The sequence below is a fragment of the Saimiri boliviensis genome, chromosome 14 (assembly GCF_048565385.1).
Source record: "Saimiri boliviensis isolate mSaiBol1 chromosome 14, mSaiBol1.pri, whole genome shotgun sequence".
NCBI classification, from domain to species: Eukaryota; Metazoa; Chordata; class Mammalia; order Primates; family Cebidae; genus Saimiri; species Saimiri boliviensis.
This window is the reverse complement of record NC_133462.1, coordinates 28,456,480-28,469,059: the sequence shown is the minus strand read 5'-3', so window position 1 is coordinate 28,469,059 and position 12,580 is coordinate 28,456,480. Positions and strand designations below refer to the sequence as shown.

At 54.0% G+C, this 12,580-nt stretch overlaps 1 protein-coding gene across 4 annotated transcripts in view; it reads right to left on the bottom strand.

Moving 5' to 3' along the window:
* MEF2B (myocyte enhancer factor 2B) overlaps positions 1-9,610 on the bottom strand; it is a 32,400-nt gene extending 22,790 nt beyond the window's left edge. For 2 of the 4 annotated variants that reach the window (XM_074384352.1, XM_074384354.1), the window contains exon 1: positions 5,036-9,610. The gene's annotated coding sequence lies outside the window, so the exon portion shown is untranslated. The remainder of the gene's footprint in view (positions 1-5,035) is intronic. The other 2 variants (XM_074384353.1, XM_074384355.1) reach the window with 1 other exon arrangement.
* Between the last annotated feature and the right edge of the window lie 2,970 nt (positions 9,611-12,580).

Genomic DNA, 12,580 nt, shown 5'->3' with positions numbered 1-12,580 from the left:
GAATGTGGACCGTGGAGCAATAGGGAGCCATGGAAGGTGTGCGAGGAGGGGAGGACTGGTCTGATTCAGGATTTTCAGAAGACCCTGTGGCTGCCATGGGGAGAAGGCCTGTTGGGGCAGGAGCCCAGGCCAGTATCCAGCTAGGGATGGTAGGGCTTGGACCAGGCAGGCTGCAGACTGGGACGGTGGGCAAGGCAGGCCCCTGTCCACAGCAGCCACGATTCTTTATTACAATTCACCTCCATTTCTCCCCTCCCCAGGCCCCACCTTGACCTTGGGTAAACCTGGGCCTGTAGAGAAACAGCACCTGGCAGGGGCCGGAGAGGGAGGGGTCTGGATGGGGCTCACAGACACCTCCAAATGGTCACAGTCCGGATGGGACCTTCTGTTATTGAGCGCCTACTGTCTGCCCGGGCCCACACCCCACCTCATTTACATATAAGACCTGCCTGGGCTGGGCTCGGCGGCTCACGCCTGTAATCCCAGCACATTGGGAAGCCAAGGCAGGCAGATCACGAGGTCAGGAGTTCGAGACCAGCCTGGCCAACATGGTGAAACCCCGTCTCTACTAAAAATACAAAATTAGCCGGGAGTGGTGGCAGACGCCTGAAGTCCCAGCTACTAGGAAGGCTGAGGCAGGAGAATCGCTTGAAACCGGAAGGCGGGGGCATTGCGGTGAGCCGAGATTCCGCCACTGCACTCCAACCTGGGCAACAAGAGCGAAACTCTGTCTCAAACAGACACAAAAGGCCTGTCTGACCCCAAGACAGCCCAGGGAAGCAGAGGCCGTTGCCCTGTTTTACACAGGAGTGGGGAGGCTTCTTCCAGAGCCACATGGCGAGACCCCCAGATCCCCACTCAAGCCTGGGCTTGTACCCCAGGGCCATCCCATGGCACCTCAATCTTACCACCCCCACCCAGGCTGGGAAGTGGACCTGGCTTGTCCGGCCCAGAATCACTGTCGCAGGGTCCAAGAAACTCGATCCTGGGCCCCAGGGTGTCAGGGTAACCACACAGGTCCCCGAGATGCAGCCCCAGAGAGGCCCTTTGGGGGCTGAGAAATGGGATTTAATTTCCTCTCGCACCCCATGGGGATTCACAGGCGGGGCTGGGGCGAGTTCCCTGACCCCAAAAGGAATCCCACACACATTCTAAATCGTCTCAGAAAAATGACATCTGGCTGGGCATGATGCCTCCTGCCTGTAACCCCAGCACTTTGGAAGGCCGAGGTGGGAGGGCTGTTTGAGCCCAGGAGTTCAAGACCAGCCTGGGCAACACAGGGAGACCTCATCTCTACTAAAAAGATTAAAAAAAAAAAAAAAAAAAAAAAAAGCCAGGCCTGGTGGCACCTTCCTACAATCCCAGCTACTCTGGAGACTGAGGTGAGAGGATCGCCTGAGCCCAGGAGCTCAAGGTCGAAGTGAGCCGTGATTGCAACACTCAAGAAAAGACAGACAGACATCTGTCTCCAAATGACCCTGTGCCTCGAATCTTCTAGAAGGGCAAGGCGTGGTGGCTTACACCTCTAATCCCAGCACTTTGAGAGGCTGAGATGAGTGGATTGCTTTAGTCCAGGAGTTTGAGACCAGCCTCTGTTGATAGGGAGACCTCGTCTCTATAAAAAAATAAATAAATAAAAGCCGACCAGGTGCTGTGGCTCACGCCTATAATCCTAGAACTTTGGGCAGCTGACGTGAGTGGATTGCTTGAGTCTAGGAATTCAAGATCAGCCTGGGCAACACAGGAAGATCCCATCTTTATTATTTTTATTTTTTTTTTAGAGTCAGGATTTCACCATGTTGGTCAGGCTGTAGAAGACCCCATCTTTATGAAAACCATCTTTAAAATTAGCTGGGCACAGGCCAGGAGTGGTGCTCATGCAGGTAATCCCAGCACATTGGGAGGCTGAGGCGAGTGGATCACCTGAGGTCAGGAGTTCAAGACCAGCCTGGCCAACGTGGCTAAAAAACCCATCTCTACTAAAAATACAAAAATTAGCCGGGAGTGGTGGTATGTACCTGTAATCCCAGCTACTCAAGAGGCTAAGGCAGGAGAATCGCTTGAACCCAGAAGGCAGAAATTGCAGTGAGCCGAGATTGTGTCACTGCACTTCAGCCTGGGCAACAGAGTGAGACTGTGTTTCAAAAAAAAAAAAAAAAAAAAAAAAAAGCTGGGAGTGCTGGTGTGAACATGTATTCCTAGCTCCCCAGGAGGCTGAGGCAGGAGGATCGCTTGAGCCCAGGAGGTGGATGTTGCAGTGAACTGAGATCACCCCACTTTACTCTAGCCTAGGCAACAGAGCAAGATGCTGTCTCAAAAAAAAAAAAAAAGAAAGGAAAAAAAACCCAGACCTCTTCCATAAGGCCAGACACCCAACATGTCTACACGCATTGCATCCAAGTTTGGGGTGAACAAACGTTTTTAATTCCCTTTCTCTTCTTAATTTGCATTTTCCAGATGTCCACCTGGTTGGGTCATAGTTTAACCAAATAAATTATTCGTTGGGATGAGCAAGCAGGACTGGGTTCAACGTGCTTAGGTCACCGGAGCGGCCACAAAGCTCAGAGAAGGGCAGCCACCTGTTGGGGGTCACACAGAGAGGAGGGAGAGGAAGCTGGGTGCTTCATGCCTCATCCCCGGCCTGTGTTCTTTTGTGGGGGGTGTGCTGAGGCATGGCCTTGAGCTCCATCCTTTTTCTGAAAGGTCTAGTCTCATTACCTGCCCTCAGCCTTCCCTCCTGCAAACCAGCTTCCTGCTCTCTAAGGCGACACCCCAAGATCCTACATGTCCTGAAATTCTGTTTGCTGGAGGCCAAGCTCCCTCCCATCAGGGGGTCGTGAGGGAACAAGGCTGCCTTTGTAGAAAGCCCCTTTGACCTCTGGAAATCAGTCCTCACACACTGGTCCTATGAAGTCAAAATACTTTTTTTGTATCCTGTTTCCTTCCCGCTAAGAGTCTGGGAGTTCTTGTCCCGAATGCCCAAGGTCCAGGGGCCCTGTCCTTCCCCAGGGATGATTCTCGGCCACACTAGCCTGAGGCCTTGATTATTTTTTGTTTCTTTTCTTTTTTTAGAGACAGGATCTCACTCTGTCACCTAGGCTGGAGGGCAGGAGCCCAGTATAGCTCACTGCAGACTCGAACTCCTGGGATCAAGTGATCCTCATGCCTCAGCCTCCCGAGTAGCTGGGACTATATCCATGAGCCACCACGCCCGCCGAATTAAAAGAAAATCTTTTTGGCCAGGTGAGGTGCCTCACTCCTGTAATCCCATCAGTTTGGGAGACCGAGGCAGGCACATCGCATGAGACTGGCTGGGCCAACATGGTGAAACTCTGTCTCTACAAAAAAATATAAAAATGGGCTAGTCATGGTGGCACATTCTGGAAGTCCCAGCTACTCTGGAGGGTGGGGCAGATAATCAATCACTTGAGTCCAGGAGGCGGAGGTTGCAGTGAATCGAGATGTGCCACCGCACTCCAGCCTGGGTGACAGAGTGAGATTCTGTCTCAAAAAATATCTTTTTGGGGGAGGTCAAGGAGGGCAGATCACCTGAGGTTGGGAGTTCGAGACCAGCCCGACCAACATGGAGAAACCCTGCCTGTATTAAAAATACAAAAAATTAGGCTGGGCGCAGTGGCTCACACCTGTAATCCTCGCACTTTGGGACGCCGAGGTGAGTGGATCACCTGAGGTCAGGAGTTCAAGACCAGCTTGGCCATCATGGTGAAACCCCATCTTTAAAAAAAAAGTACAAAAAATTGGCCAGGCATGGTGGCATGCCTATAGTCCCAGGTACTCAGGAGGCTGAGGTAGAAGAATCGCTTGAACTTGGGAGGTGGAGGTTGCGGTGAGCCAAGATTACACCATTGCATTCCAGCCTGGGCAACAAGAACAAAAACTCCATCTCAAAAAAAAAAAAAAAAAAAAAAATTTTTTTTTTTTAAGGCTGGGTACAGGGCCTCATGCCTGTAATCCCAGCACTTTGGGAAGTTGAGGCGGGTGGATCATTTGAAGTCAGGAGTTCAAGACCAGCTTGGTGAACATGGTGAAACTCCATCACTACTAAAAGTACAAAAATTAGCCGGGTGATAGTAGTGGGTGCCTGTAATCTCAGCTACTTGGGAGGCTGTGGCAGGAGAATCACTTGAGCCTGGGAGGTGGAGGTTGCAGTGAGCCAAGATCGCTACTGTACTCCAGCCTGGGTGACAGATTGAGACCTTTTCTCAAATTTTTTTTTTTTTTTTTTTTTTTTTTTTTTTTTTTTTTTAGAGAGGGGGTTCTTGCTATGTTGCCCAGGCTAGTCTCAAACTCCTGGGCTCAAGTGATCCCCCTGCCTCAGCCTCCCAAAGTGCTGGGATTATAGGCATGAGCACCCAGCCGGCTATTTCTGACTAATTGGGTCTGCAACTTGGAATTAGGGTGGCCAGGGACCCAGGTCACCCATATCTGCAGCCCTGGAACCCAAAAGGGATAGGGAGGGAGGGCTGCCACCATGAAAGTAATGCTGCCACCACCTTGTCGTACTAACAACCACAGAGGGCTGCAATTCTTGTTCCTGTACCCAAGTCCCAGATACAGTCATTGGGGCAGAGGGAGGAGGGTTAGCCCAGGCAGCTGCTGCTCCCCCATTCCAAGGCTTTGTGCCTACCATCCTGCTGTGACAAAAGAGCGTACACCCACAGCAGCTTCCTGTGTCTGGTGGTGCACCAGGAGAATCGCTAATGCCAAAGGGATGCGCACCAGGAGAGAGGGACAGCGCATGTCACAGCACAGAGCTCACAGATACATAACAGGGCTCACAGCGTCACGATTTTGGACACACAACTAACTCTCCAACTTCCCAACTCACACCAAACCTTAGACGCAGAGCCGCTGGACACACAACTTCCAGACTCACACCCTTCAGACACACACTCCTTGGAGACACAACCCCCTCCTACTCCACCTCCGGGACTCAACTCCACGACACACACCCCTTTAGACACACACCCCACCCTGGGACGCCCAGCAGCACACCCGGACCTCCAGAACCTACCCAGCCCGCAAAAGCCGCTCAGAGGACGCCGCAGGAGTCTCAACCCGACACGACACGCACCTGCTCGGCCTGGGCCCCGGGGCGCTGGGCGCACGGACCCGCGGCGGCTGCGCGAAGATCAGGGGCCCGCGGCCGCAGGTGCCTTGGGAGCGGGGAGGCCCCGCCCCCGGGAGCTGATTGGGCGGGGCGGGATCATTTGCATAGAGGGCGTCACCCTGGAGGCGGCGATGGGCGGGCACGTGGGCGCGGCCCCGCCCCGGGAGTTCAGAGGTCTGGGACTCAGACGCGAAGGGATGCTGGGGCGCCAGAGGTGGGGGCGCGGAGAAGGAAGAAGTAGGACGGAGAGAGGGGGGGCCGGATCAGACTGGCTAGGCTTTCCCCGGCCTCACTGGGCGCCCTTGACCTTCCTGCCAACCCCTGACCCTACTGTGATCCTAACCCTGACTCGAAACCCGTTCCTAACTCACCCCAACTTGCCTGGATTAATTCCATCCTGCGTGAAAGAAGACTCCGATCCCGGCCCCTGTCGGCCAGAGGAACCAAGCCCTTCTCGCAGGCAACGCTGACCCTCGCACTCAGCGGAACGGAGGGACTGCAGGACGGGGCTCTGGAGTCGCTTGTGTGGCCTCAGCTGTGCCTCCTGGGCCAAGACACATGTCCCCATGTGTCCCCACAGGGAGTGACAGACCCTCCGCTGCTTCTGGTCCCTCGACCCCACTCCGTCCACCTCTCCACCATCCCAAGACCACCACACTGCTTCCACCAACCACGCCCCCATCCTTCCCTCTCCTTGCTAGAGGCTGTTTTCTAAACTTTGAAGGTCAGCTGCGAGGGGCCTTCCAGGATTGGACCCCAGCCCAGACCTCTAAATCCACCCCTTCCCCTGGGATCCCAGCACAGGCCAGACCCAGAGGAAGATCAGAAGGGGGGTTGGTGAATGCATCCGTGTGAAAAGAATTGCAGGACAAAGATGGCTCTGGGATGGGCACTTCTGGAGAAGCCCCCCGTCTGGGGCAGGCCGGGGCTCCAGCTCCATGTACTCCTCTAGCCTGGGGTGGGGGGGTCAGGCCTGGGCCAGAGGGAGGCTGGGACAGGCCAGAATGGGGGACAAGGACTGTGCCAGAGAAGTCAGGGTTTCTCAGAAGAGGGGGCATTTGCGTTGGGCTTTTTTTTTTTTTTTTTTTTTTTTTGAGATGGAGTCTTGCTCTGTCACCCAGGCTGGAGTGCAGTGGCGAAATCTAGGCTTGCTGCAACCTCCACCTCCCGGGTTCAAGCGATTCTTTTGCCTCAGCCTCCTGAGTAGCTGAGACTACAGGTGCATGCCACCACACCTGGCTAATTTTTTTTTTTTTTTTTTTTTTTTTTTTTGAGACAGAGTTTCACTCTTGTTGCCCAGGCTGGAATGCAATGGCGCAATCTCGGCTCACCGCAACCTCCCCCTCCTGGGTTCCGGCAATTCTCCTGCCTCAGCCTCCTGAGTAGCTGGGATTACAGGCACGCACCACCATGCCCAGCTAATTTTTTGTATTTTTAGTAGAGACGGGGTTTCACCATGTTGACCAGGATGGTATCGATCTCTTGACCTCGTGATCCACCCGCCTCGGCCTCCCAAAGTGCTGGGATTACAGGCGTGAGCCACCGCACCCAGCCAATTTTTGTATTTTTTAGTAGAGAGAGGGTTTCACCATATTGGCCAGGCTGTTCTCGAACTCCTGACCTTGTGATCTGCCTCCCTTAGCATCCCAAAGTGTTGGGCTTACAGGCATGAGCCACCATGCCCAGCCTGTGCTGGGCTTTCATGTATGTGTAGGAGTTTGCCACTAGGAGAAAGGCTTTTCTTGTTTTTTCCTTCAAGACAGGATCTCACTTTGTTGCCCAGGCTGGAGTGCAGTGGCATGATCATAGCTTACTGCAGCCTCGACCTCCTGGGCTCAAGCAATCCTCCCAACTCAGCCTCCCCAGCAGCTGAGACTACAGAGACACCCCGAGCTAATTCTGTTTTTTTGGTTTTTTTTTCTAGAGAGATCTCGCTATGTTGCCCAGGCCGGTCTCAAACTCCTGGGCTTAAGAGATCCTTCCACCTCGGCCTCCCAAGGTGCTGAGATTACAGATGTGAGCCACTGCGTCACACCCGAGAAAGGCTTTTTCTTTTCTTTTTTTTTTTTTTTTTTTTTGAGACGGAGTTTCGCTCTTGTTACCCAGGCTGGAGTGCAATGGCGCGATCTCGGCTCACCGCAACCTCCGCCTCCTGGGCTCAGGCAATTCTCCTGCCTCAGCCTCCTGAGTAGCTGGGATTACAGGCACGCGCCACCATGCCCAGCTAATTTTTTGTATTTTTAGTAGAGACGGGGTTTCACCATGTTGGCCAGGATGGTCTCGATCTCTTGACCTTGTGATCCACCCGCCTCGGCCTCCCAAAGTGCTGGGATTACAGGCTTGAGCCACCGTGCCCAGCGAGAAAGGCTTTTTCAAGAGGGAACAGCACTTGCAAATGTGCAGAGGAAGAGCAGAGAACATTCTCTGGCCCGGGAGATGAGGAAGGTGAAGCCAGAACAGTGGGCAGGGGATGGAGAGCAGGAGTGCTGCAAAGCTGCCAGGTGTCCACCTCCTCCAGAGACGAGAGGGGCTGGTCTCCCAAAATCAGGGGAAGGCATGTGGCAGATGCCGATCTGGGGGACACTGAGACAGGGTTCCTGGGAGGCTCGTGTCTCTCCCGACACCTCAGTTTACCCACTTGTGACATGGGCAGTGTGGACCTCTGGTCTGGGCACAGCTTTCTCTTTGGACATGAAAACTATAGCGTTCACACTGTGTCATCATGGGTCCCTCCTGTCCCATCCATTGCCTAGTGCCACATACTCAGGTGTCCCGAGGACACACAGGGGCCTGGGCCAGGCTGGGGGCTTCTGCCTCCACTCCACAGTGTAGAACAAGGCTCGGGGAGTATGGAGGCGGCTGGGGAGCCTGGGGCCCGCCGAGGGCTGCTCTGTTTACCCGCGGTCGCCCGCCTGCCTCTGATGCAACAGGCAGGCTCTGGTTACGTGAGGCCGGCAGCTGGGCCAGCTCTGGGGGAAGGGCTAGCCGGGCAGAGCGAAGCTGGCCGGGGCTGGCCCATGCACCCTAACCCTCTGGCCCCCTCCTTCTGGTGGGCATCATCTTCTGTTATTCAGTCTGTCCCCCATCCTTGGGCTTCTGTTCCTATCCTCTACCTTCCCCAATCACTAATTGTGTCCCCTAGCAGGGCCACCAAGAGTCTTAACCTCATAATTCTCAGATGAAGGGACACCCTTATTTGCTAGGGTAAGAGGTTGGAGGGTACAGAGCAAGGTTGTGGGGAGGAAGGGATAGAAAGGGCCAGAGTGGGTGTCGAGGGAGAAGGGGGACCCGGGAGGGGGCTGGGAGATGGGGGAGGCAGCAGGTGGAGGATGGATGGAGGAGGAGGCTGGGGTGGGAGGAGAAGCTGCCCCGCTCTGTCTCCCTCCTCCAGAACCTCTCCCCTCTCCCAGGGGAAGGCTTTGAAGGACCTTCCATGGCAAGGATGTGTGGCCCAGTGGGTAGGGAGGGCCCCTCAGGTTAAAGAACCCTGAGTACCCCTCCCAGCTGTGCTGCCCCCTCACTGTGTGACCTCAGGATGGTCACTGCACCCCCAGGGCCTCTTTGCTCATGTGAAAAGTGTGCACAGGCCAGGCACAGTGGCTCACACCTATAATCCCAGTATTTTGGGAGGCCGAGGTGGGTGGATCACTTGAGGCGAGGAGTTTGAGACCGGCCTGGCCAACATGGTGAAACCCCGTCTCTACTAAAAAGACAAAAATTGGCCAGGCATGGTGGCACACGCCTGCAATGCCAGCTGCTCAAGAGGCTGAGGTAGGAGAATCGCTTGAACCTGGGAGGAGGAGGCTGCAGTGAACCAAGATCACACCACTGCACTCCAGCCTGGGTGACAGAGCAAGTCTCTGTCTCAAAAAAAAAAAAAAAAGAAAAAAGAGAAAGAAAAAGAATTGGGGTAACAGCAGCCCTCAAGGCTCACCTACAGTGTTCCCTCCTCCAACAGCGTTCCCAACCTCTTACCACTTGAGGTCCCTCTACCTCCCCGTCCCTCCTTCCAGCTTAGCACTGACCCAGTGGGTGGGGTAGAGTGTGTGCCTGCCTCTGTCTCCTCCAGCCTGGGGGTTCCTTGGGCCCCGGCCCAGTGCATGGTGGCATCAAAGGGGTATCTCCATGGGTTTCTTTCTTTTCTTTCTTTTTTTTTTTTTTTTTTTTTTTTTTTTTTTTTTTTTTTAGACAGAGTCTTGCTCTGTCACCCAGGCTGGAGTGCAATGGCGCGATCTCGGCTCACCGCCACCTCCGCCTCCTGGGTTCAGGCAATTCTCCTGCCTCGGCCTCCTGAGTAGTTGGGATTACAGGCACGCGCCACCATGCCCAGCTAATTTTTTGTATTTTTAGTAGAGACGGGGTTTCACCATGTTGATCAGGATGGTCTCGATCTTTTGACCTCGTGATCCACCCGCCTCGGCCTCCCAAAGCGCTGGGATTACAGGCTTGAGCCACCGCGCCCGGCCTTTTTTTTTTTTTTTTTTTTGAGACAGAGTCTTGCTCTGTCACCCAGGCTGGAGTGCAGTGGCTCGATTTCTGCTCACTGCAACCTCTGCCTCCCAGGTTCAAGCAATTCTCCTGCCTTAGCCTCCGGAGCAGCTGGGACTACAGACACATGCCACCACACCCAGCTAACTTTTTGTATTTTTAGTAGAGATGGGGTTTCACCATATTGGCCAGGCTAGTCTCAAACTCCTGACCTCATGATCCACCTGCCTTGGCCCCACAAAGTGCTGGGATTACAGGCGTGAGCCACCACGCCCAGCCTCTTTCGTTTTTTAGAGACGCAGTTGCTCTGTTGCCCAGGCTGGAGTGCAGTGGTGCAATCATGGCTCCCCGCAGCCTTAAACTCCTGGGCTCAAGTGATCCTCCTGCCTTGGTCTCCAGAAGCACTGGGATTACGGGTGTGAGCCACTGCCCACAGCCTCCATGGGTTTCTTGAAGAACTGGAGAATCCCCAGGAAGGTGTAGGCAGTGAAAGTAAGAGTGGGGGCCAAGCCTGGGGCACCCAGAAGCCTTGTTCAGGGATACGACAGGGCTGAAAAGAGGCTTCCCAGGGGCCTGAGTGTGCAGGACTCTCCAGGAACCCAGAGCAGGTCTGAAACAAAAACCAGGACTCACACCAAGGGCTAAGAACAAAACCCAGCAGAAGTCTGATTCTCGTCCTGACCACTGTGGACAGAGCAGGGGCAGGTCGCTGCCCTCTATGGGTCTCTTTACCCACTCCGCAGACCAGGGTTGGGATCCCTTCTGGGTGACCTCTAGCCTCGTGAGCACTGCACACTTGTTTGGACGCCCCATGGCACAGAGAGCTCACTGTCTCTCTTCTAGCTGCCCATCTATCTCTGGAGTCCTGCCGGGAGTAAACACTATTTTTTTTTTTTTTTTTTTTTTTGAGATGGAGTCTTGCTCTGTGGCCAGGCTGCAGTGTAGGGGTACGACCTTGGCTCACTGCAATCTCCACCTCCCGGGTTCAAGCCATTCTCTTGCCTCAGCCTCCCGACTAGCTGGGATTACCAGCGTGTGCCACCACGGCCAGCTAATTTTTGTATTTTTTGTAGAGATAGGGTTTCACCATGTTGGCCAGGATGGTCTCAATCTCTTGACCTCATGATCCACCTACTTCAGCCTCCCAAAGTGCTGGGATTACAGGCGTGAGCCACCACGCCAGCTGGTTTTTGGGTTTTTTTTTTTTTTTTTTTTGGAAACAGAGTCTACGTCTGTCACTTAGGCTGCAGTGCAGTGGCATAATCTTGGCTCACTGCAACCTCCACCTCCCGGGCTCAAGCAATTCTCCTGCCTCAGCTTCCAGAGCAGCTGGGATTACAGGTGTGCACCGCACCCAGCTAATTTTTGTATTTTCAGTAGAGACAAGGTTTCACCATGTTGGCCAGGTGGACTCGAACTCCTGACGTCAAGTGATCCGCCAACCTCGGCCTCCCAAAGTGCTGGGAGTATTACAGGTGTGAGCCACCGGGCCTGGCCAGTAAATGCTAATGAGCAAGCTCTAAGAGGGCCCTTGCCCTCCACCCTGACAAGGGATGCTGTGAGCTCTTGTTCTCAAAGCCCTCTGGCCTCTCAGAACCTCAGTTCACTCTCTGAAAAGTGGGAGCAAGGGCACTTAGGGTGAAAAAGGGTGGAGGGTCATAGTGTGCCCACCAGGGCCAGTCAGGACTGCAGACAATGACCGGACGGAGGCCGAGCTCCCCGCCAACGCTTTGCCTCTTGCGCCCCCTGGCGGCCAAAGCAGGCGGGATGCCCTGCGAATAGAGCGTGCAAAGACGACGCAAATTAACCAGCGTTCACACGAGCCCTTGGACTCGGGGTGACGAGGTGTCTGACAGCCCAAAGTCCTGATCAGACATCTTTTATTTATTATTATTATTATTTTTTTTTGAGACGGAGTTTCGCTCTTGTTACCCAGGCTGGAGTGCAATGGGGCGATCTCGGTTCACCGCAACCTCCGCCTCCCGGGTTCAGGCAATTCTCCTACCTCAGCCTCCTGAGTAGCTGGGATCACAGGCACGCGCCACCATGCCCAGCTAATTTTTTGTATTTTTAGTAGAGACGGGGTTTCACTGTGTTGACCAGGATGGTCTTGATCTCTTGACCTCATGATCCACCCGCCTCGGCCTCCCAAAGTGCTGGGATTACAGGCTTGAGCCACCGCGCCCGGCCTTATTTATTATTTTTAATTGTTTTTTTTTGAGACACAGTTTTGCTCTTGTTGCCCAGGCTGGAATGCAATGGTACGATCTCAGCTCACTGAAACCTTGGCCCCCCGTTTCAAGCGATTCTCCTGCCTTAGGCTCCTAAGTAGCTGGGATTACAAGCATGTGCTGCCACGCCCGCTAACTTTGTATTTTTAGTAGAGATGGGGTTTCACCATGTTGGTCAGGCTGGTCTCGAACTCCAGACCTCAGGTGATCCACCTGCCTCAACCTCCCAAAGTGCTGGGATTACCACATGAGGCCACCACACCCAGCCTATTATTATTTTTTGAGATAGAGTCTCGCTCTGTCACCCAGGCTAGAGTGCAGCGGCTCGATCTTGGCTCACTGTAACGTCTGCCTCCCAGGTTCAAGCAATTCTCCTGCCTCAGCTTCCCAAGTAGCTGGGATTATAGGTGCCCACCACCATACCCACTGATTTTTTATATGGTAGACAGGGTTTCACCATGTTGGCCAGGCTGGTTTTGAACTCCTGACTTCAGGTGATCTGCCCACCTCACCATTCCAACGTGCTGGGATTACAGGCATGAGCCACCATACCTGGCTCAGACCCCTTTTAAGAGAGATGACTGGGCCAGGTGAGGTGGCTCACACCTGTAATCCCAGCAAATTGGGAGGCTGAGGCAGGTGGATCATGAAGTCAGGAGTTCAAGACTAGGCTGGCCAAGATAGTGAAACCCCCATCTCCACTAAAACTACAAATTAGCTGGGCATGGTG